The 24,257-nt window shown below is 42.0% G+C and overlaps 1 protein-coding gene across 6 annotated transcripts in view; it reads right to left on the reverse strand.

Annotated features, from left to right (window-relative positions):
• Window positions 1-24,257, reverse strand: part of LYPD6B (LY6/PLAUR domain containing 6B) — an 85,231-nt gene that overhangs the window by 21,314 nt on the left and 39,660 nt on the right. The window contains exons 2-3 of one of the 6 annotated variants that reach the window (XM_023752418.1): window positions 10,180-10,372; window positions 9,658-9,793 (exon numbers count right to left, since the gene is read on the reverse strand). The exons of 2 other annotated variants lie outside the window; for them this stretch is intronic. The gene's annotated coding sequence lies outside the window, so the exon portion shown is untranslated. Of the gene's footprint in view, window positions 1-7,695; window positions 7,715-9,657; window positions 10,136-10,179; window positions 10,373-24,257 lie in introns of those variants that run through there. 3 more of the 6 variants (XM_014454147.1, XM_014454149.2, XM_023752419.1) reach the window with 3 other exon arrangements.

A 24,257-nucleotide genomic window follows, 5' to 3' on the forward strand; every position in this document is an offset into this window, starting at 1 on the left:
AGGGAAGAAAAATTAAAATAAAAACCACCCCCAAACCACCCCCAGCAGGGCCAGATGGCCAATACGAAACACCACCGAACACTCAGCTATGAATTAAAATGGCTTCACCCTAGCCAGTGGAGGGTAGGCGTGGCTTCGGAGTTAACTTCCAGGGGCAGTGGACTGGGCTAAGAGCGCAACTCGCCGAGGACCTCTAGCCAGGATCTCCAGCCAAGTTCTGTCTTTTACTGTCTTGTTACATCTGTATTTATACCAGTTGATTTTAATCCTTTCAATTTCTATTCCAAAGGTTAGGGTGTTTCTTATCTCCATTCCAGGGAGTAAAGATTATGTAGCTTAAGGGTGATTGTTCATAGTTAAAGTGATTAACTACCCACCTGGCATTTAGTTAAGGGATTTTAAACTACATAATCTTTACTTAGAATAACCTCCTTCAGTTACTTCCTTGTAGCTTAATAGAATAATAGAGTAACCTTGGAATGAAGATAAGAAACTCCCTAACCTTTGGAATAGAATGGATGGGATTAAGATCAAATAGTATAAATACAAATGTAAGAGGACAATAAAGAGAGGTACCTGGCTAAGAGGAACCTTGCCATGATAATCACCTGAACGCTGCCTCCCTGTCATTACTTCCTCGCCGACTCCGTCCACACCATGGGGAACCCTGAACCTGTTGGGACTGGACCCCAACAGGATAATAATTAAGAATTCCAGTTATGCCATAAAAAGTCATAAATGTAATATAGCATTCTCATAATATTTCAGATTCTTGCTACACTGTTTTAAAGAATACAAACTTTAAAAAAAATTATCTTTTACCTAGTTTGCTCCATAAATGATTTATAGGAGGCTTATGCCAAGTCACTCATGCATTAAGGCTCCCAAAGTATGGGGTAAAAACCAAACTGGATGAGAGGAGAATCAACTCTCCAGCCCCTTCTATGAACAGTGGTCCTCTGTAGTGTTACCCGCCGCTCTGTACATCTTAGCAGCCAGGGAAACACACCTGGGACACATATTCTCATTATTTAGTAAAAGGAAACTCTTCAGTCACTTAGCTCTCCAATTAATGGGCCCTGAGGGTTATCCCTGAGAGAGAACCAAACAACATAAGGAGAGAGCCTGAAACGTGCTTTGAAGGGCTCCTGCAGCCTTCATTTGGCCACTCCTTATAAAAAGCCAACAGCATCATTTTAAAAGGAAATTTAATATAGTTCTGTTGTCAGGCAGGCAAATGAGAGATATTGTTTTCTTCTCCGTGGAAGAGGGGTTTTTAAATTTGAGAGGAAGCTGTAATCACTGGACAGAGTCCTGCGGGACAGCCGCAGGCAGTGTTTGGTACTGTTAATAAAACTCCTCTGCTGGCGGAACTGTGAGGACACAGGGTGGTAGAGGCGGGGCATGGAAGGCAGTGTGTTTATGTCCCATATCCTTGCCTGCTTTACTGAACCCATTTCTTTTAATAACCAGTCAAAACTCTCATAATAGAAATTTAGGCTGAAATGTCCAACAGCTGGCTAAGGACCCATTATCCAGTATTTGTTGAATGGAGGAGTGTATCACTCCCGGCATGCATTCTCTAGTACATGGTGCACGGAACTCACCTGAAATCATTTCGTTTTCAGGGTCATTAGGTGTGTAGGTAATGGCTAGCACTTTTGACTTCCTTTAGTCTCCACTGCCCTAGAAAAATGACCACCAATACAGATGTTTTTCTTTGGATACATTCTAATACGGCACTGTCTGCACCAATGCAGGAATCTTAGGCGATAAGTTCATCGGGTTATATAGGTGTGTATACATGCATGTATATATGTGCATATCTGCATATGTGTATATCTGCGTATACACACATGTATTTTATTGAATGAATTGCTTAAGCTCTATGTGTCAGGTTGTAAATTGTCCCTAGAACTCTTGTTTAAGAGACTGTATTACCAATCATGTCAGATGCTTTTAGCACTCGCACAGTTATCTTTCAATTGGGAGAGCTTACAGATGCAGAATTGTTTCTATGCTTTTGTCCTGTCATCTTTCTCCTGGCCTAAGGTTTTATGTCACTGACCATTGTTTATAGAGCCTCCACGAGCTCAACTTCATTCTTGATTCTGAATCTAAAAATATATTATACAAGTAAAGAACAAGTTCGTGAGTATCATTCTGAAAGAAGAGGGCATTTAAAAATCAATCGTAAATTACATGCTACAGTGAAAGAAGAGTGTGCTGACTTTTACAAAGTCACAAAATGCAGAACAGATTATTCAAAGAACTCTCTGGAAGCTGACAAGCTTATTAAAGCAATCCTAATAAAAAATTTCTGCATTCTGCATATATAACAAAGTTACAGTGTGTCACTGCAGTGTAGATTGTCACTATTACCACTTGGAGGAGAAGGAAATGTACATATACAAAGATATATATGTGCATAATTTCATATTCCCAGAGGAAACTGAAAAATTATGTGCATTAAGTAGTGTTTTAATTGCAACATGAAAAACGCCATTTAAGCAATGTTTCACAATCCCACAAAGTTAAAGTCAAGTATAAATGCCTAGTATAATAGGGGAAGAATGGCCTTTGGGGGCACACAGGCCTGGGTGTGAATTCTGACTGTCACTTGTTACATCCACTACTTCTAGCCAATCCCTCTATCACTCTGAGACTCAGTTTCCCTAACAGTAAAATAGAAGTATTATATATCTATTTTGTAGAGAGTTGTGGTGGAACTTAAAGGAGAATGAATGATAGGTCCCTACCCACTGATGTTTTTATTATCAAATTATTGAACCAATTCCTAATATAAGGTGACAGGAGATTTGATTTTGGGTGGTGGGAACACAGTGCAATATACAGATCTTGTAACATAGAAACCCACACCTGAAACCTATATGATCATGTTGACCAATGTCACCCCAATGCATTTAATTTTAAAAAATAAAATAACTGAAAACAGAAAACTAACTGTAGATATTTATAGCTTCTCTATGGATTACATACCTGCCAATATCATTAAGATCATGAAATATCTGACTAGATTTAAGACTGAAATTCAATATATATATATATATATTATCAGCTCTCAAATTTTATGATTGTCTGAGTATATATGAGAGAAGGATATAAATTCCTCTGAAGACCAATTTTAGGAAAACTCCTCTAGAGTATATGTGAGGACAATATTTAGGTCTCAGTAAAGCATTCTCTTTTATCTGCTTTCTGATCTATATCATTTGTTTATAAATAGTCATAAATATTACACAGTTGTTATAAAGTTGGCTTTAAAAGCAACAAGCTCTCATGAGTCATTACCTTGTACTTCCCACTCTTTGAAGTAACAGTTCTAATATTTTTCATTCATTAAACTTTTCTGTGTCTACTCTAGCCCGTGGGTTGGTTTCTACCCTGAAAAAAAATCTTGAGGTTTGTTTGGAGACACTGGGATGGGCACAGAAAGTTCCAGTCCTTGCTTGGAGATGAGCTGAAAGTCTCTACAGGCCTCACACTCTTACAGGCATTACCAATAAAAATAAACCTAGGAAAAAAGTTTTTCATCTTTACTACCAACAGAATTCCCATTTCCATTTTGATTGTTCATTGAGATTCTAGGTTAATTACACAGACTGTGAAAACTCCATTTTCAGCAACGTAAGGTCTGCCAAAGGATGGCCTACACTCTTACATGTTGTTCAACATACACTATGTGGAGCCTTAAATCTGCTACAACCAGAAGATCTTCCCAAACTATCCTATAAGATGAAGGGGAAGTGAACTCTACTGGGCTTTCACCCTTTGCCCCTCAAGATCCACCCTCCATCTCTCTCCACCCTGCTCTGTGCCCTGGGAAGCCAAGCTATAGAGACCACTCAGAGACTTCCCTTTTCCATTGGCCTCTGGTTTGGTTTGGCAGTAACTGGCAGATTGGAGGGTGGAGAGAGTGAGCCCGGGGTATTCATTCCTCTGACTCCCTCCCTGCCAGACTGCCATCACTTCCTTCCATTTTCTCCCCTTGTCCTTTAGGCCTATAGGCTAGAAATAGTGTGGGCTAGATTCTGTTTCCATAAATCTAGCCCACACTATTGTAGACAGCCCTTCACTAATTATCTCAAATAACACCAGCCTGAATATGCCACCTGGCTCCTGCCAGGACCCTGAGCCTTGAATCCAGTCTGAAAAAGGCTACGTGGAAGAGAGTCACTCCGGACCGAAGTGTCGTGCCCTGTTATAGCAGGTTATCACAGGACCAGCTGACGTGAATCAGCAGAACCTCTGGACTGGGAAAGTGTAAGAGCAAGTGTCACTGCTAGGTCTACAGGAAATCAACAAGTGGATTTATGCTATAAATGGATCAGGGTAAGAATGGAGGCATCAAGAAATGACTATATTAACCAGAAGATAAATCTATAATCCAGTGAAAATATCACAAACCCACCAAAAATCAGCTTTTTCTGCTCCTATCACTAAAGAACAACATTAAATAGGTGGGGCGGGGGGAAGATTATTGAACTTCAATAAAAGAGCTAAGAACAAAGGAATACATATCATTATAAACATAACACCAAAGCCTACAGAAGCTTATTGTAATCAAGGCTGTACCCTCTTATCACCTCTAAATATCTGCACAGAGATGTGAGTTTATTTAACCATAATAGATTCACTGAAAACTGAATTAATATTATTGACCATTAATATGGAATATCATGAATATGGGATCTCATACTAATGCAATGGTGCTTTGCCCTATAATCTCCCTCCTAGAGTCTTGTACTTCATGAAACAACACGGTTTTGACATGACACATCTCCTGACTGCCCTCTGCTTGCTCTCTGGTTACCTTTCATCTTCTGCAGTCCCGACCTTCCTACGGGGATAATGTTCTTAGTAGCCTTGCTTGCCCAGAGAAGCCCTTTACTTCACCTTCTAAGGTTACATGGACTCATCTTTCTTAATCAATTTTCTTCCCTCCTCCTCCCCTTCCAACTCCCTGCCACCCTCACTCAAGGACACTTGAAAGGAGAAAAAAAAAGTTCAGCTTGAATTGTACATTGAGATCTCATCCATATTCTGTACCAATTTCCAGACCATAAAATTCCTTATTGGCAGAGAAAGTGTTCTGTGATAATGTCTAAAATGGTCCCTTTTACCTTGTGCTTAAAATAAAGCACACCTTGAAGGCACTTTTTAAAACTATGGCATGCAGAAGAAGTCAAAGAGGCCAAAAGAGGGACTCTTCTCCTTTCTAGTCCTCTTTTTGTTCAGGGGCACAAAGTTTCTCTGCACTGAATGCACCTAAGAGAGAGAAGGCTGGCTCGGGGATTTGGTAAGGGTGGCATCAGGAAAGTGAGGGGACTGAGGCAGCACCATGACCCGACGTCTTGCTCAGGGTAGCCAGGATGTGGGCTCACTGTAACTGCCGCCTAGCTCACATGGCTGACGGCAAAGATGACATCCGGCCCATGGATCACAATCCTTGGCTATCACCTTCCACTTCAGCAGCTCAGAGAGCCTGTTCCTCAGGGCATGTCGCTCCTTGTTAACCCCCTGCCTCGTTAACCCCCTGATACCATTTGTACAGCAGAGACACTCGGTAAGTAATCTTTGAATAAATACTTAAATAAGGTTGACTTCACCCATTCATTTAGTTTGCAACGTCCATTCCCCTGACCCTGAGGCAGAACGGCAGCAGACATTTACCCAATGTGTGGCTGTGCAGCCTCACATGACCACACTCACTGCACCATATGACTCATCTTCAAAGAACTTTCCCATCTGAAACTAATTAATCTTCCCCACATCCCTGTGAGGTAAGTGCAGGGAGCTCGCTGCAGGTTGTAAGGAGGAAATTGGGGATGAGCAGGTTACAGGCTGTGCCAAAGGTTATTAAGGGTGTCTGCTGGGGAATGAGGTCATAATGCAATAAACCGGGTTCAGCCTCTCCACCCACCCCGGAATCCAGGCCCTTCCCTCCTGCTCTGACCATCGTCCTCTGGTCTTTTTGTGAAGGTTCAGACTGAGTCCAGCAGGTCTGTGCATTTCAGAGGGGAAAAAAGTATTATGATTTGCCCCTGCTAAATACTTTAGATGTCTTTCCCGCAATCACTTGTGTTAGAAGTTATCTCTCCAGTAAAGACATCGCCTTATGTAGATTTAGTGCTGTCTTCTGGAAAGAGGGGTGAGAATCATGCATATCCATCCACCTTCCTGGGAAACACGTGGTGAGGTTCACTCTCACATCTTTGGAGACACAAGCCAGTGCATGGGCAGCCTCGGCGTTCATGGTTACTGCCTGTCTTGGCCTGCGAACTGCCCAGAGCAGCATGACACACAGCCTCCTCGACATACTTCACACATCTCATAATGTGAGTTCCCATGGCCTGCACACAGCAAATACTACAACCTTCTCTACTGTCGGCCTTTCTGACTTTGCCAAACAGAACTAGGACTGGCTGTTTCCAACGGAGAAGCAACCTTCACCCACCTACTTGTCCTTTTTCCTTTGCTGGTTTCTCTTCCTCCCCCTACCTCCTAGAGCAGGACCTGCCTCGGGTCTCAGGTTTTTATATTACTATTTATTTTCCTATAGTGTGTGTTATTATCATTACTTTCCCTAGGAACCACATTCACTTTCACACTTTCAGCTTCCATTCCTTGTTGATATTTCTAAGTCAACAGGCCTATCACTGAAATAGGGGCTGGATTATAAATTCTCATTGACTGCCATTTTAATATAGCATGAGTTGGAACAGATGACTTACTATTGCATTTGGGGATGACTAGTCCTGATAGACAGTAAAGCATTTCCTAATGCTCCTGTCATGAAAACAGTATAATACTAGCGTATAAACCGACAGACAAATGGAACAGAATAGAAAGTCCAGAAATACTCAAATACACACAGCAATCTGTTATATGGTAAAGGGGGCTTCTCAAAACCAGTGTTATATCCATTTGAGTATATTGTAATTGTTGACTATAAGCAACATATCTCTCTTAATCTAGACCATTAGGTGCTAAATTTTTCATCCTCAAGGTTCATCTCTATCTTGCCCCCACTCCAAACCCCAGGTTCCATGTTTAGAGGATTTATCTGAACTATAAGATAAGGTAGCTCAGTTGGTTAGAACATTGTCCCAATATGCTAAGGTTGTGGGTTTGACCCATACAAGAAGCAACCAATCCTATATAAAAAAAGCCTAATATGCAAATTGTCCCCTGGACCGGGAGTTCGACCGGTATTTCAACCAGGGGTGGAGCTGGTGGGCCAACCACAGGAAGGGAGCCCAAGCCAGTGCCTGGCAGCTGCTAGAGACCCAACCTGTGCATGAATTTCATGCACTGGGCCTCTAGTGAATGTATAAATGAGTGGAACAACAAATCTCTCTCTCTCTCTCTCTCTCTCTCTCTCTCTCTCTCTCCTTCTCTCTCTGTCTTCCTCTCTTTCTCTAAAATCAATAAATTAAAAAATATTTTAAACTGTAGGTAGAAGATACCTATTATAAAAATTAAGAATGCATAATTGCCATGAAAAGTGTCTGGCCCACATGAAATAATTAAATTATTACATTAACATAATATATATATAACTTTGACAAATGCAAAGAAAATCATTTTTATGTACTCATTAACCACACTGTTTTATTGCTCCTAAATAAGCAATTTATGTTAGGCTCTTCAAAATATGAGAAATAACTCAACCTCTCCTGGGACTCCATTTGAGGTCCTGACATCCCAAATTTCAGGCTTTCGAGATGGCAAGGGGCAGCAGCTGGAACGTCTCTCCCTAACCCCTGGCAGGAAGGCTTCATCTGTAAAAAGGGGCTGGAACCCACTCCCAGAGGAAAAGATGCAATGGTCCTCGTGCACATACACTGAGGGGGGAATTCCTGCTCATCAGCTGAGTGAATGAGCTCTATATTTTCCCACACTTCAGTTTCCTTACAGGTAGAATCAAGCATTAAAAGTTGAACAAATTATTTAACTTCTCTATGCCTCAATTTCCTCATTGTAAAAAGGGAATAAAAAAAATAATGACCTCACGTGAGTGAGTTAATAAGTCTCAAGCACTTAGAATAATGTCGGATACAAACCAAGAACTATTCGCTGCCTGCATGTAACACCTTAGAGGCACGTTCAAAACTCTCCCTTTGGACTTGCCTTCCAGGGCTACCTCCTGAGAAGTTACAGAATATCCTGTCACCATTTTCCTTAGACTAATTAGCTGTGGTACAAATGGAAATTGACTTTCATAACTTTGACTTCACTTTTGTTGAATGATTTACATAATCCTGTAGCGAGGCGGTCCCAGAACTGCATTCCTTTCCTTGGCAAATTTGTACATCTTCCTCCAATGGCAGCATTTTGCTCATCATCGTGTCTGATAAATGACTTGGGGCTGGGGCTAGGCAGAGAACATCAACCCCTTTCCCTGCCCTCAGTGCCAGGGCTTGGATCACTGGGAGCAGAGGGAGACGCTGCCCACAGCCCAGGGCAGAGCCAACAGCCCTCAGTTTGGCAAGAGCATTGAGAAGAGACCTCGGTGGGGCCTGCTTACAAATGGGAGGACAGCGATGCAGTTAGACTCTGGGACCTGGAACCTCCGAGCCCCTACTTTCTGTCACAAGGGGGAAATTAAGCTGTCATGATATGGAAGGAAATGGCAGAAACAGTGTTTATAATTGATCGTTTAAATATGTGCTTGTCTGTCTCCTTACAGCTTTTCTTCTTAACATTATGCTCAGGAGAGCAAAGGAGGAGGCTGTGGAGAGCGTTATAAAAATGCTCCCTCAAGCTGTTTGTTCACAGAGAAGCAAGTGGAACCAAACTGTGTCCCTGATGAGAAATAAGAGGACAAACATTTTCCTGGCTACTTATTTGAAAAATATACCTTTGCCACACTCAAAATTTTCACCCAGTATGTCTTTCCCTATACCTTAACTCGTTTAAAATGAACATTTTAAATTTATTTCATAAAATAATCCAATTTATACACTCAAACTGGACTAAACACATTCATTCATCCAGTTATTCAGCCAGTATTTATGGAGCACCTACCATGCACCAGGCATCTTTTTGTTCCCTGCCATAGTCTCAGTCCCTAAAACAAAGTTCCTGAGCTTGGAGATCTGGGTGTCAGATATCTGGTAGAGCTTATGGGTGTCAGGCACCTAGAACCAATAATTCATTTAATCCTCACCACACCCCTGTGATGTGGGTACTATTATTATCCCCCCTAAACAGATGAGGAATTGAGGTTTCAAGAGAAGATGAGTAACTTACCCAAGGCTACAAAGCTAGTAAATCACGCATAGAATTTAAATTCCAGTCCATTTCCAAACTCACCCATCTTACTTGCTACACTACACTGCTTTCAAAACTCCTTAAATATAGTTGGCTATGATGGCTGTATTTTGTTTATAATCGCCTCCTCTGCTTTTTCTTTGTTTGGTTTGCTGCAATTCTCATCTCCTTCTGTTTGATGCTTTTCTAGTATCTAGAAAATGATCATTTAAAAGCAATTGTATCAAGTCATGGGACCATGGCAGAGCAGGCTAAGAAATGACAGCCATTTGTCCATAAATATTTAAATATATGCACTCCACTTCATTTAGTGCATTATTCAAATTCTGGGCTTTCACAAAAAAGGTTTCCGGAACTTACCAGCTGCTTCCTTTTATGATCTCAGGGATTCTCATCCAAACAAGGCTCAAAGGACCCATCTTCCAAAATCAGCCTCCTTATATTTACACCTGGTCATGGATGTCATTTGCCTACTCTTCTGCCAACTCTAAACTGACTAGAGAAGAGAATCAATTTGAATGCTCTCTCTCTAATTGCTTCCTTTCCCTAAACTTGCTTTTTTTTTTTCTTTCCCTAAAACCCCCGAAGCCAAAACCATAGTTCAGTGAAGTGAGTGCGATTAAGCAAATTCTGAACCGGCTCAGGGAGTCGCTCTAATTGCTCTAATCAGGGATATTTTCCGGGCTCTGCGGGTGGGAGGCCCGGCCGGCCTAGAACACTGCTTCAGTCCCTGGGCGGTCTGGGTGGTGTGTCAGCAGATGGCAATCACCGCTGCTCTGTTTCCAGGTCAATGTGAGGTTGTTCAAGTCTGGAGCTTCAGACCCTAATGGTTCTTCTCGATTTCATTCATCAGTCCACAGAAAAAAAGCTTGCCTTTAATACCTGAGTGCCCCCGAAGCCCAGGCCACCACTCAGACCACAACATCAGATTCTTCAGTGGGAAGAAGAATGTGGGTGCAGAAGGAGGGGTCTGGCTGCCTCCCTGTGCCTATGCACAGTCCCTCAAGGCAGGTGTAGTCTTTCATCTCTAGCAGTGAGCTTGGCTCAGAGCAGGGGCCCAAATGTTTGCTGAATGCTGTGGAATGAAGAAAGGAGGTGTGAAACTAAAGGCGCATTTTCTTTTAAGGAGCACTTTATGGGACAATGGGTTTATTTAATAATAAGAAGAAAAATGCTTGCATAGGGAATATGCATATCACCTACCACACTTAAATGAGAACGCTGAAAAGACTGGCTAGAACTCAGCACATATTTTACCATTAATTCAAAATAGTTAAAGGTTGCCAGTCTGTATGAGAAAGAGAAAGAAAAGGATAGAGGTTGAAATACAGTAGCAAAGCATCAAACTGACTTTAAATCAGGAATTTCTACCAGTATAACGGCAGTAGTAGCTGCAATAATTAATATTCTAACAAGCTTGATTTGGTTATAAAATCCTTCCAGGAAAATTCCAGAACCTCTGGAATTTAATGCCTTCATGAAGCCTACTAGGTCAGTGGTCGGCAAACTCATTAGTCAACAGAGCCAAATATCAACAGTACAACGATTGAAATTTCTTTTGAGAGCCAAATTTTTTAAACTTAAACTATATAGGTAGGTACATTGTTATTAACTTAATTAGGGTACTCCTAATCTGATTGAGGTATGTTCGCTGACGTCGACCCCTTCCAACTCTCCCATCCACACTCGTCTTGTATACTTGTTTCATCTGTCTCCTTTCCAAAAACCGACTTCTGCGCATGGGCCACGAAGTTTCAATTGTACTGTACATGCGCGCCCGCACGTGGTATTTTGTGGAAGAGCCACACTCAAGGGGCCAAAGAGCCGCATGTGGCTCGCGAGCCACAGTTTGCCGACCACTGTACTAGGTGTTTGTATATTAAAACACTGTCACCCCTGCTTAGGCTTTTGATTAACTTTCTATACATTCTGGCAATGGCAGCTCAGGAGGCAGGGGTGTGAGAGAGCTGTCACAAGAATTCCTTTGTGTCTGGGTTCACTAGGGCCTGCAGGACAGACCCAAGGAAACTGGCCACATTCCGCAGCTATGGCCTGGCCCCGTAGTGCAGTCCTTTTGTGTCAGTGATTACGTTAAGCATTGGATTAGAAATGTCATGTTTTGGCATCATCAATCCAACTTTATCTTTGGGAGTTTTCTTAGCTGAGAAAGTATTCATCAAATCAACTTTTTACATAGAAAATGCATATATTGGTTACTCATTTAATGAGCATTCTTGAACATCTCCTATTCACTATATGAGAAACTAGAAATAAAAACTTAAAAAGATATGGTCTATGACCTAAAATGATTTGACTACAGTGATGAAGGCAGTCCATGTACGAAGGCACACATGTGGCCATTGGTATGGGGACAATGGATTACAAAGCATTACTAACTCTATCTACTGCCTTTACTTTTCTAAAAAAGTCTATAGCTAGTAGTATATAATAAAGCATAGTATTTATGCTGAAACCAGGTAGGGAGGCTTCCAGAAATAAGCAAATCTGCAAAGAACAAATCTACACACATTTAGTTTGGCCAAGTAGAGGAAATACAAAGGTTTATTCTTAAAAACACAAAAAAGGAAGAAGCATGCTGGCTGAGACTTTCCCCAGATTATCACCAGAATAAATTAAAGATCTGGTGAGAGTAGATATAATGCATATAATAAGGCAAGGAGTACAGGGCAGAGGGTGATTCATAATTAAAACAAGTGCTATAGGGCACAATAAGTGATAGTAATAACTCACAATAATACCTTATTATTTAAGAACAAGACCTGAAAAATAAAGAGTGCTTAAGTTAGATAAAGGGCGTTCACATATAGTATTGCTTTTGATTCCTACAGCCACACAGTGAGGTAGACAAGGGAGATATTATATTATTAGCCCCATTTTACAGATGAGGAAACTGTGACCCATAGAAGTAAAGGGGCTTAGCCAATGGTGCCTTGCAAATAAGTGGCAGAACTCCAAGTTAGTGGTACTGGTGCTATATCCCTGTTCAACATCATTCTGCCTCCTTGCTGAGTGCCAGAGGAGGGAGGCGAGGGAGCATGAAAGGACTTGAAGGGTGAGCTATGAAGGAGACAGGCTCTTCATGAGGAAAGGATGATAAAGAGATGGGCAAAGAGCATGATCACAGGCTTTGGGAGAGAATGACTTACTGAAAAGGGATGTATATTAGAAGGAAGTGGGAAATGGGAATCTGATAGAAAAATAATCATGGGACTTTCAGCAAGTTGGAGTCTGGAGTTGAGTTTTGATCTTTCAAACAATGAGGCTATTTTTTTGAAGGAGGCTGACATGGTCAATACAGAGGATAAGAAAATTGATATGGTATTCATGTAGCAGAGGGGTTAGAGGTGGGGGGGCAAAGAGTCTGGGTTTCTGAAATCTGGGAAGGCCGGCAGAGGGCCTGGCATAGTTCTGGGATATTGAGGTGGGTATGCTTTACAGAATCCATCACCCACATTCATTTGCACATCACTGTGCAATAACAAAGCTAAAAGTACTCTGGTTATAAGGAACAGGGCATATAAAAGAGAAGGATGATTGGTGCTTACAAAGTTATGATGGAGTAAACCATTTTGGTTGACTTAAAACTTTTAAGATATGCTATCTCCAGAATTCAGGTTTGACCTTCATTTCCAGGCCTTGGAATATTGTAACTTCCTGCCTCAGCCAGCTTGTCCTGGGGCTGGACTAAGGTGGCCCCCCAGGCCTGTTGGAGTTGCAACAGATGGAGGGGATTTGAGTGGGGTCAGGGGTACTCCGGGTTCCTCATCCATACCTAAATGAGAATAGGTTTAATTTTGTAAAACTGCTTTTATTAAAATATTTTTACAAAATTTCAATTGGATAAAAGGTTCCAGAGCTTTAAACATCTGAAAAGCCACTGATCTTGTCTCATTCCAGGCACAGACAAATGAGGAAGCAAGGCCTGGTTCAAGGTCGCAGAAGGGGTGAGGTCGCTTGAGGGACATTTTCAACTGCTTTAAATTTGGAAGTAAAAAAGCTGTTGTACAGCAAAAAGAAACAACAAGATGAAAGGGCAACCTAAAGAGTAAGAGAAAAAATTTGCAAATCGGTATCTAATAAGAAGTTACTATCCAAAATATATAAGAAACTTATACAACTCAATAGCCAAAAAAAAAATGCAATTAAAAAATGGGCAAAGAATTTGAATACACATTTTCTGAAGAAGACATACAAATGGCCAACAGGTACATGAAAAGGTGCTCACCATCACTAATTATCAGGAAAATGCAAATCAATATCACAATGAGCTATTACTTCACACCGATAAATGTTGGCAAGGATGTGGAGAAAAAGAAACCCTTGTGCACTGTTGGGGGGAATGTAAATTGGTGCAATCACTATGAGGAACAGTATAGAGGTTCCTCAAATTAACAATAGAATCCGATACTGCAATCTTACATGTGGGTATAAATTTTAAGGAAATGAAATCATTATTTCCAAGAGCTATCGGCACTCCCATGTTCACTGCAGCATTATGCACAATAGCCAAGATATGGAAACAACCCAGGTGAATGAATTTTTAAAATGTGGTATGTTTTCTTGGTATGTATGTGTAGAATATTATTATTCAGCCACAAAAGAGAAAGAAATCCTGCCATTTGAGACAACCTGAATGGACCTGAGGGCACGACTCTAAGTGAAATAGGTCAGAAGGAGAAAGGCAAATACAGTGTGATCTCACTTACATGTGGATTCTCAAAAAGTCAAAATCACGGAAGCGGAGAGCAGGACAGTGTCACCAGGGGCTGGGGGTGGGGGAAATGGGAGATGCTGCTCAAAGGGCACAAACTCTCAGTTATAAGATAAGTAAGTTCTGGCGATCTGATGCATAGCGTGATGATTATAGTTAATAATACCGTATTATGTACTTGAAATTTGCTAATCGAGCAGATTTCAAGTGTTCTCACCACAAGATAAAGGTAACTACGTGAGGTGATGGAGGTGCTCATTAACTTCATTGTGGTAATCACTTCACAATGTGCATGGATATCAAATCATCACACTGTACACCTAAGGACGGTTTTGTCAGAAAGTTTTTCTATCAATTTCCCTTCAATAAACTTGGCAAGGGGCTGGGGGGTGAATTAGGGTAATGAGAACTCGGAAAACAAGAAGCAGTTCATGTCCTTTGAGGCTCCCAGTCTAGGACTCCCTCCAGGCCCTGACTGCCTGTGAAAGAGCCAGCCCGGTGCCCTCAGCGGATCAGTGCAGGTGGCAGGGACGGAGACAGGGATGAAGCACCCCCACGAAGCACCCCACACACAGGCAGCCGGCTGGGCCCCAGGGCCAGCCGGCTGAACACCAAAGCCTGTTTCAGTGTTCAGCCTCCTGCCAACAAATAAAACTTACAGGATTTCTAGTAAGGAAAGGGTCTAGTTAATATTTTTCTCTACCTCATTCATACTTCCACACTTGCTTATCTCTTTTTTTCCCCCCTCTCTTTTGGAGACTAACACTAAATCAAATCAAACAAACAAAAACAGCACACACCAACCCACCACCAATAACCAAAAATCCACCTTAAGAAAGGGATGTGTGTGTCCTGGGGGAGACAAAGAGGTGCTGCAGGTTTGGAATTCTCACGGTTACCAGAGAATTACGACCCAGAAGCAGAGAATCATTAAATCTGCTGGTCTCACCGTATCACAGCATGTAACACTGTACCTGCTCCTGCACTGCTCGCTGAATCAGGAAGTTTAGGGGAAAGCCCCGCAGAGCCTAGTAAATCTGTCCCTTTGTCTTCCAATCATACCCAGGCATTCCCCTCACTTTTCACACAGGGCCTACCATCACCTGATGGGAGGTTTATCTAACAAAGTGTTTTTCTTGACATGCAAGCATTTCTCTTCTTTGACAGCAAAGCTGATTAAATCTTCCCAGAGAAAAGTTGGGCAGATGGGATCCCACCTTCCAGCCAGTTACAACGGGCCAGACACTCCACTTCCAATAGTTCCTTTCCTTTTCTTATTGCGAAGAAAAGTAAATAAGAGGGATACAATTTTGTAGAAAATTTCTACTGAAGATATAGTTGTTTTCATTTTAACTTGAGGTTGAAATATTTCTTACCAGTTTGGGTAATTATCTGATAAACTAACTAGAAGCACTCTTAAACTGAGTATGTCACTGCTTGTAAATTCAAGAAAACTGGAGTGAATACAGACCAGCTGTGGGCAAACTACGGCCCGCGGGCTGGATCCGGCCCGTTTGAAATGAATAAAACTAAAAAAAAAAAAAAAGACCATACCCTTTTATGTAATGATGTTTACTTTGAATTTATATTAGTTCACACAAACACTCCATCCATGCTTTTGTTCCGGCCCTCCGGTCCAGTTTAAGAACCCATTGTGGCCCTCGAGTCAAAAAGTTTGCCCACCTCTGATACAGACCAACGGTGCAAGATTAGCTGCCCCGGCCAGACCACACTTGACCATGTCAGGGTAGAGAATTCTGAGAAAACTGTGACTTTGCTTACCGGGGCATTAGTAGCAAGAGGCATTTCCAAAAAGAGCTGTATGTTATGACTTAACAACAGCTCTCTGTGAACTAATTAACTCCTCCACAGCCAGAATGCCCAGTTTAAAAAATAACACATCAAAATGTCCGGCACTCACCAACACCACCAACAGTAATATATCCCAGTTAGAACTCTGGGGAGGAGGTTATATCTGTGGCATATGTGCTGATCCGAATAACACAGCCTGTTGTTGTTTTTTTAAATCACCCGTCAAAAAAAATAAAATATCCTTATAATAAGTTACACAGCTCTCCGTGCTTCAGGAGCAATTCACCAACACAAAAGCTCCAGATTTGACAATAGTCATCAGCACTGTCAGCTAGCTGCTGCGAGCCATTGAGATTGATTTGAGAGGTAAACTATCTCAGATTGCCTTTGAAAGTCATGAGCATAATTGCAGCGCTTTCTGATTCCCATCAAAGACCCATAATTACGCCAGGAGAAATGGAGGCTCTCGGATGCCCGGTCTGGTAACTAGGTGCACAAACTTCCCTTTAGATCCTTCTGGAACAACAGCCCTTAAGCCTCCCTGTGGGAGAGGAAAGCAGGCCTCCCAGCATGCCCTGCTCTCTCTAACCAGCCGCGGGTCTGTGACTCTGAAATCAATGGGTACAGCTGGAACTTTCTTTCCTCGCCCCCCAAACTTCGATATTTACAAAGAGGTTAAAAAAGAAACAAGTAATCTCCTGACCACTGCAGTAGACAAGAATGGAAACTGATAGAGGTACACTTTTGCTGTTGAGCTGGATAGAAGAGTAATTTCCATACCACCCAGCTCTGAAGGGCTGCTTTCCATCCCATTGTGGGACGTGTAAAGCGGGCTTTGTGCAGACTGGCCTGGCCTTTGACAGATTTATTGACAAGACCTACGTGCAGGGACACACCGTATGTTAAGAAAGAGAAGAATGTGTACCACCAGGTTTGGAATTCTCACTATTTCCAAAGAATTATGACCCAGAAGCAGGGAACCGTGAGATCGGCTGCTTTCACGTGTTCAGCAGCATATAACGTGCCTGCTCCTGCATTGCCTGCTGAATCGGGACCTCATAAAACACACGTTTGGCTTAGAAGATCATGGCTACAATATATTAGTATCAGGGGGGACTTATTAAAGGCATCTCTCAAGTTTCAAGGAAAACCAAAATTTCAAAAAGCAAGGTGAGTTAGCTGCCAGTGTCTGTCTGAGCCGCTGGAGAGGCAGTTCTTTAAGGAGGACAGGGGCTACTCTCTGAACAGGGCTTCGCCTCAGTCACGTTTGTTTGTCATGTGCTTAAAGGACAGAGCATACAGGTTTACCTCTCACTTGGGAGGCATGGGAGAGGGGAAAATGACAGAAAACTGACTTTGAGTTAATTTTGCATTGACCTCTAGATCACAGTGGTGACAAGATGCTGTCTGCAGTGTAATATTTTATAATGTCAGTAAAGCTCTGACACTCTTGGATGGCAGTAGAGGGAAAGGCAGTGAACCACTGTCTGTGTGGTGCAGTCTATATAAAAAGGCTGCGCTGGGAGTCTCATCGCTTCTCAGCCCAAGTATGTGAATCTCTAGCCCCTAATGGAACACAAGTTATCCTCAAGGTCTGGTGTGTTCTGAATGTAAGTGGAGCCAGGAAACCTTGTTCAGATCCTCGGATCATCCCTGTTAGGAATCGATTAACCTGAGCAAGTTGCTTAACTTCTTAGAGTCTCAGTTTGCTCATCCATAAACCAAGACAGGAACATTTAAAGTTCAGGGCTGTGGTGAGAAGTAAATGATAAGACAGATTGAGAATTAAATGAATTACCTATAAAGTATGTTTCCCAACGCCATGCCTATAGAAAGTGCTCAATAAACACTTTATAGCACTTATTGAAAAAAAACATAGTCCCCTTCTGGTTTTGTTCACTTTTGACTGTGGCAAAAGAATTCTTGGAGGAAGGAGACAGGGACAGATAGCGTAAGGAGCCGATAGAGTTGGGGCTTTCTTGTGGTTCAGGGAGCAGATTTAGCTGAACCACTATCGGTCCTGTGAACAAGCTCTGTGTACCACCTGCTAAGGCACTTGGTGCAGGGACAGCGTATTGAAGTGCCCGGCTGGTGTGAGATTGGTTCGCAGAGTATTAACCGTCCATCCCAACAGCCTGCAGATCCCATGGCAAAGCTTCCTGCTGGTGGTTCCCCAAAAGTCCTCCCTCTAATTCTAAGCCAAAAAGCAATGCATGCGCTGTTTCTTTGCCCTAGGTCATCTACGTGCATTTTCTGTATAAAAAGCAACACTACTGGCTCCCAAAGAAACATGGTGAAGGGGAATAAGAGACAGGAGGAAATGGCCAGATGGAAGAACAGCTAAGGTACCCAATTACAACAAAGCTCTCTTTCCTGTCAGGATACTAAAAACAGAATCCCAGCCAGCTGGGCGAGTTACTCTCTTAGCCAATTGGCTACATATTTGATGGAAAGAGAGGTCCAACGGTGGAAAAAGAAAAGCTTTCCCCACCAAATGGGGAGTGGTAGGGAATGCATTCAAAAGCTGCCACTGTGGTGTTCCAAGTTTATCCTCTCCGCGTGGCATGAATGGAATTGACTCAGCTCACAGGCTTGGGGCCCATCTCTCTGACGACCGATGCTGCCAGTTCCACCTGCAATCTAAAACGCCGGCTGTACATTTGGTCCCACATCTCCCCACATGCAATAACTGAAACACCATTTTTCATGCTCTAGAAAATGCAAACACAGCCGAATTGAAGCTCTTCAAATCTTCCCAAACAATTCTACTAAAAACGAAAGCAGGTGAGACATGTCAAAGTAGGGATGGTTGAATGTCTTAGGGTATGGGGATGGAAAGCATGCATAAGGGGAAGATCTCTTAAAAAAAAAAAAAAAAATATATATATATATATATATATATATATATAGTTGATTTCAGAGAGGAAGGGAGAGGGAGAGATAGAAACATCAATGATGAGAGAGAACCATTGATCAACCACCTCCTGCAAGCCCCATATTGGGAATTGAGCCAGCAACCCAGGCAATGTGCCCTGACCAGAATCAAACCATGACCTCCTGGTTCATAGGTCGACGCTTAACCACTGAGCAACACTGGCTGGGCGGAAGGTCTTTTTTTTAGGAGAGTTGTTATTGGTTAAAGCATAGATGTTACCCCAATTTTAAAGTCGGACAGATATGGGTCCTATACGGCTACATGCAACATCTTTCAGTGTCATAACACCACTGCCTTCTGCAGAATCCGGAGGGTGGCTGCCATGCAAGGATGTGTCACCTGCTTAGCCTAACTGCGCCACTAAAACAAAACAAAAAAAACAGACATAGTTTGGAAATAAGTCAAATGGTTAAAAAATAAAGCCAGTAGAGTTGACCTTTAAACAACATGGGTTTGAATGGCACAGGACCATTTACGTGCAGCTTTTTTCAATAAATGCCATAAATGTATTTTCTCCTCTTTATGATTTCCTTTATAACATTTTCTTTTCTCTAGTTTACTTTAAGAATACAGAATATAACATACAAAACATGTGTCAATCAACTGTTTATGCTATTGGTAAGGCTTCAGGTCAACAACTGGAACCATATATCCAGGATGATGAGAGGTCTAAAAACTCTGCTGTAATTATAATATTTGAGAGAGCTACCCCTATTTGCCCAGAGATATGAAAACGTTGGTGAAGAAAGGGGAAAACTGAGAATTAAACTTCAACTGATAACTTTTCAGGTACTTGGAGAGGAGAACGTTACTTCAGAAGATGATTTCAAAGAAGCTGTAGGAGACCCATTTGGGGTCAAGGTTTGAAATGCCCAACAAGGGACTGGCTGCCTGAGAGCAATGAGCACCCTGCTAATGGGGTTGCTCAAGAGGATGAGGATGAGCAATCCATGTGGATGTATCAAATGGATTTCTGCACTTGGAGAGCAGGATCCTAGAAGGAAAGGACCCTGAGGCGCTTTCGATGCTATGGTCTTCATTGGAGCTGATGGTGGAGGGACGGGACAGGCAGGAGATGGACATCTCAAATCACTCAGTTGCACCTCTGACCTTGACACAATCACATGCTTCATCTACTCAGGCTTGAAATCACCTATCTGAAAAGAGTTTGCCCTTACAAACCCACCCACGTGGTTGCATAGCTTTTGTGGCTTATGATGACTAGCCTGAGTGAGTGTCCTGCTGTTGACACCTTAATATAAGTAGACAGAAATGAGGCAGAAATAAGCAAAAAGGGCAAAGAGTAGGGGGGAATGAACCCGTGAGCTGTAAAGCAGGGAGCTTGGGAGGAAGGCGTATAATTCAGAATGGAGAGGGGTAATCACAGGGCTGTGGGTTCTCACACAGACCATTGGCTTTTATTGCAGATCCTGGGAGAGAAACCACTGAGTAAACGTCAGTGTGGAGTACAGCACAACCACTTCTTCTTCACCCCCAATGGCGCCAATGTTCTCCTAGCTCCAAAGTATTGGGAAAAAAACACTTTTCCTTATTCAAAACCTTTCCCTCTGATCTGTGTGTTACTGCAGACATGTGCCATTTCTTGAGTTCCCCTTTCCCCATCCCCCTGGCCCTCGCCTCCCACCCCCAGCACAACAAAAATAGGCAGGGGATATAGGACCAAAAAAAAAATCAAACTAAAAAAGGCCTTCCTATAAGGAATGAGAAAAACAGAATTCCTCTCCTTGAGTTATAAACACTGAAAGGTAAGGGGAATTTTATAGACCCAAAAGTGATAAAATGAAGAGAAAAATATCAAGCCCACCCAAAAGGTGATAAAATATTTTATTTGACTTTTGGAAAAGAAAATAAATCATTAAAATGACTGTCAGAATGCCTCAAGGATAAGGGCAGTGAGTAGGTCTTGGCTATAAATGCTGTAGAGAGTAATAAAAGAGTTGGTTTTGTTTCCTTTGCATTTGTCTGGGCTGAGCCTTCCTATTTCAACACAGGAGTCACCACAGGGCACACGTTATTGCCTTTCCATCCAGGCCCTGTCCAAGAATCCAGGGCGGCTGTCTCACCCAGACCCAGGTTTTCATCTAACATGAACCTACAAGGCATGCCCTCCAACCTCCAGGACTTCCGAATGACAAATTGTTTTCTTTTCATGGTTTCTAGTTATTTCATATTTACCTGCTTATAAATGGTGTGTGTGTGTGTGTGTGTGTGTGTGTGTGTGTGTATGTTTGTCCTTATTTTTGTTAGTCCTTGGAATTCAACATGAAGGAAGCAAGGTTCCTGCCCCAAGGAACTCAGTCTATAGTCTAAAGGGCCCTGGATTAATTCTGATGGTCTTTAATGATGTATTTCAAGTGCCTGAAGATTGAGAAAGGTGACAGAGTGGCTGTTATAAAAGCAACTGTTGATTCTATTTAAACCCAGGAGGATTAGTTAAGAATTTGTGAAAGTAGTAGGATTTTTGACTAACCCGCAAACCTGCACCCAGCATTTTGCTTTGAATATTTTCCTTTTATTTTCTACATGTTGGGCTTTCCCATGAGCGTGTCTTGGCTCAACTAAATCTCAGAAGACAGCTCCCAGTCAAAACTTAAGTTTCTCTATATCTGTAATGAATCAAAATATTAAGAACTTGGAAATCAACTGAACTTTGGGATGAACTGGACCTAAATGTGTGGGCCAATTAGTATTGATCTCTACAACTACTCATCCATTCAAATTTTATCCAGGACCATTTAGTCTCATATTTGTCATCCCAATCATACAGAATAGGACCCAGGAAGAGGACTCAGATCAGTCGCATGACAGAGGACAGGTAAGATGTGTAAATGGAAGCAACTCTAGTTGCCTTTCTGCAATACCTGTCTATGATGGCACATGTCTTCTTTTTAAAAATATATATGTTTTTTATTGATTTCAGAGAGAAGAAGGGAGAGGGAGAGATAGAAACATCGATGATGAGAGAGAATCAGCTGCCTCCTGCACACCCTGTACTGGGGATTGAGCCTGCAACCTGGGCACGTGCCTTGACCAGGAATTGAACCATGACCTCCTGGTTCATGGGTCGACATTCAACCACTGAGCAACACTGGCTGGGCCCAGCACATGTCTTTTTAAGTGTCCAGGCTCTCTCTGCACATCACAAGGACAGGTCCTTAAAGGGGCTTTACCAAGACCCACACTATATACTCAGTGGTCAACCTGCAGCACTACTAGGAAGGTACAGACAAGCAATAACCCCAAATCACCTTTCATTTTCATAGTCCTATCTTTGTCCTTTAGGTCAAGACCAGACAGGCTGTAGGGCCTTGTTACTTATATACTCACTCTACATTGTTCATTAAGATGGCCACTTTTGACTACAGTATACCGAACAATACAATTTCCCAAATAGACACATGGCTGAAAAGCTGGATCTATGAAATATCTTTCCACAATGAGCCATGGCTTCATGTCCAAGGTATGTTTTTGTAATTCATGTTACTAAGCAGGAACCCTGGCCCTAGAGTCCATTGCCTGGAGATTCTTATTCAGTTGAAACCAATATGAGCCAACCTGGATGACTCAGGGGAAATGGAAATGATGGGGTGAGTAATTGTTCTCTTGAAGTCACTAGTTGGGTAAAAGCAGTTGTTCATTACCTGACGGGACAGGTTTCTCAGGCTGGCCAGGAACAAAACAAATTAATCAATGTCACTTTCCTCCCTGACACCTCAACATTCTATATTTGAAATCTCCATTTCAGCTCACAGGTCAAGGAAAACTACCCGCAGAACTACGCATTTAGCCTCCGAGGATAACAGGGATCAACAAAGTAGGGGAGAAATGGCTGAGAGGACATTTGTAACTTCAGTGGAAAGAAATCCTAGGGGAACACCGCCTGGGTCTCTGCTCTTGGTCACTGCCTCCGTTATGGAATCCTATAAAGAAATCCTATAAAACTAATACGATGCCTTATTCTAACAGGGTGAGCACACATGTTAGCATGAGAAAGGTAAAGACTCTATGGCAGTTCATTTTAAAGACTTGAAAATTGAAAACCTTTCCCTTCCAGCATCATAATCAATCTCAGGAGCAAATCATGAATACATTAGGGATTCTCATCCTATATAATAAAAGGCTAATATGCAAATCGACAGAATGGGGGAATGACCAATCACTATGATGCGTATAACCACTAGGGGGCAGATGCTCAATGCAGGAGCTGCCCCCTGGTGATCAGTGTGCTCCCACAGGGGAGCACTGCTCAGCCAGAAGCCCTGAGCCGGGCTCACAGCTGGTGAGCGCAGTGGCAGTGGCCTGAGACATCCCCCGAGGGCTCCCAGACTGCAAGAGGGAGCAGGCCAGGCTGAAGGGACCCCCCTTGCCCCCCACATGAATTTTGTGCACTGGGCCTCTAGTTTGTAAATAATCAGAATCTCCACTATGTTCCATATTGCATTACTCTAATTTACCCTTTTGGGGGAGATACGTTAAAATACTGTTTCCTTGCACGTAGTAGCCAAATCAGTTCTGAAGAGCTAACACACTATAGTGAACATAAACAACAATACTGTATTATCACCATCAAACTTGCTGAGAAACTAGATCTTAATTATTCCCACTACAAAAGGAAATGATAATGATGTGATGTGATTAGATAGAGATGCAAATACTAAAATGGCAATCATATTACAATATGTACCAAATCAACATGTACACCTTAAATTTATACAATGTTATACACCAAATATAGTTCAATAAATTTAAAAATATTGTTTAATTACAAATATAGTGCTATTTAAAAATATAAAAAATAAACTGATTTAATAGGTTTCTCCTACATTATTGCCTCATCTTAAAGTTCTGTTAGGTAACAGCTAAACAGGCTTATGCTATGTGCCATTTTGGCAACAATCTGATTGGATATATTGTGGAGGCTCTGAAGTAAACTTAGGTAAGAAGGCTTGCCCACACACCTGATCGAAGTATACCTGAGGTTTAAATACAAAAGAGAAGCAAGGCCCCCATGATCAGAGTCTATGCTGCAGATAACACTGTCCAAACACACTGATTCACTGTTCGCCTGGTGTCTTCCTACTGGGTGGTAAATACAGACCTAACATCCCAGGTTTAACCGCTTTTGCCCTCTTTATCCTAGTAGGACCCACATTTTGAGAAGGGGGGGGGTGGTAAACATAGCTAATAAGTAGACAGTACTCAGTTCACAGGTCACACATGGAAAGTAGTCGTGATGAGAACATCAGAGTCATGAGTAGGTTTGTCCTGTTTAGACGCAGAAGAAGTTTTCATCTCTATCCTAGAAAGACTTCCTGAAGATGAAATTTCGTGAGCTGCCTGAAGTTGAATTTGAAATGTTGTGCTTTGGTTGGATTGCTGATTGCAGCCTTTTTTTTTTTAGCCACTGAGGGTTGTTAAAAAATTGTTGGATGGCTGTCCTTTTTTTTTTTTGGTTTTTGT

This window comes from Myotis lucifugus, unplaced genomic scaffold, assembly GCF_000147115.1.
Source record: "Myotis lucifugus unplaced genomic scaffold, Myoluc2.0 scaffold_32, whole genome shotgun sequence".
NCBI classification, from domain to species: Eukaryota; Metazoa; Chordata; class Mammalia; order Chiroptera; family Vespertilionidae; genus Myotis; species Myotis lucifugus.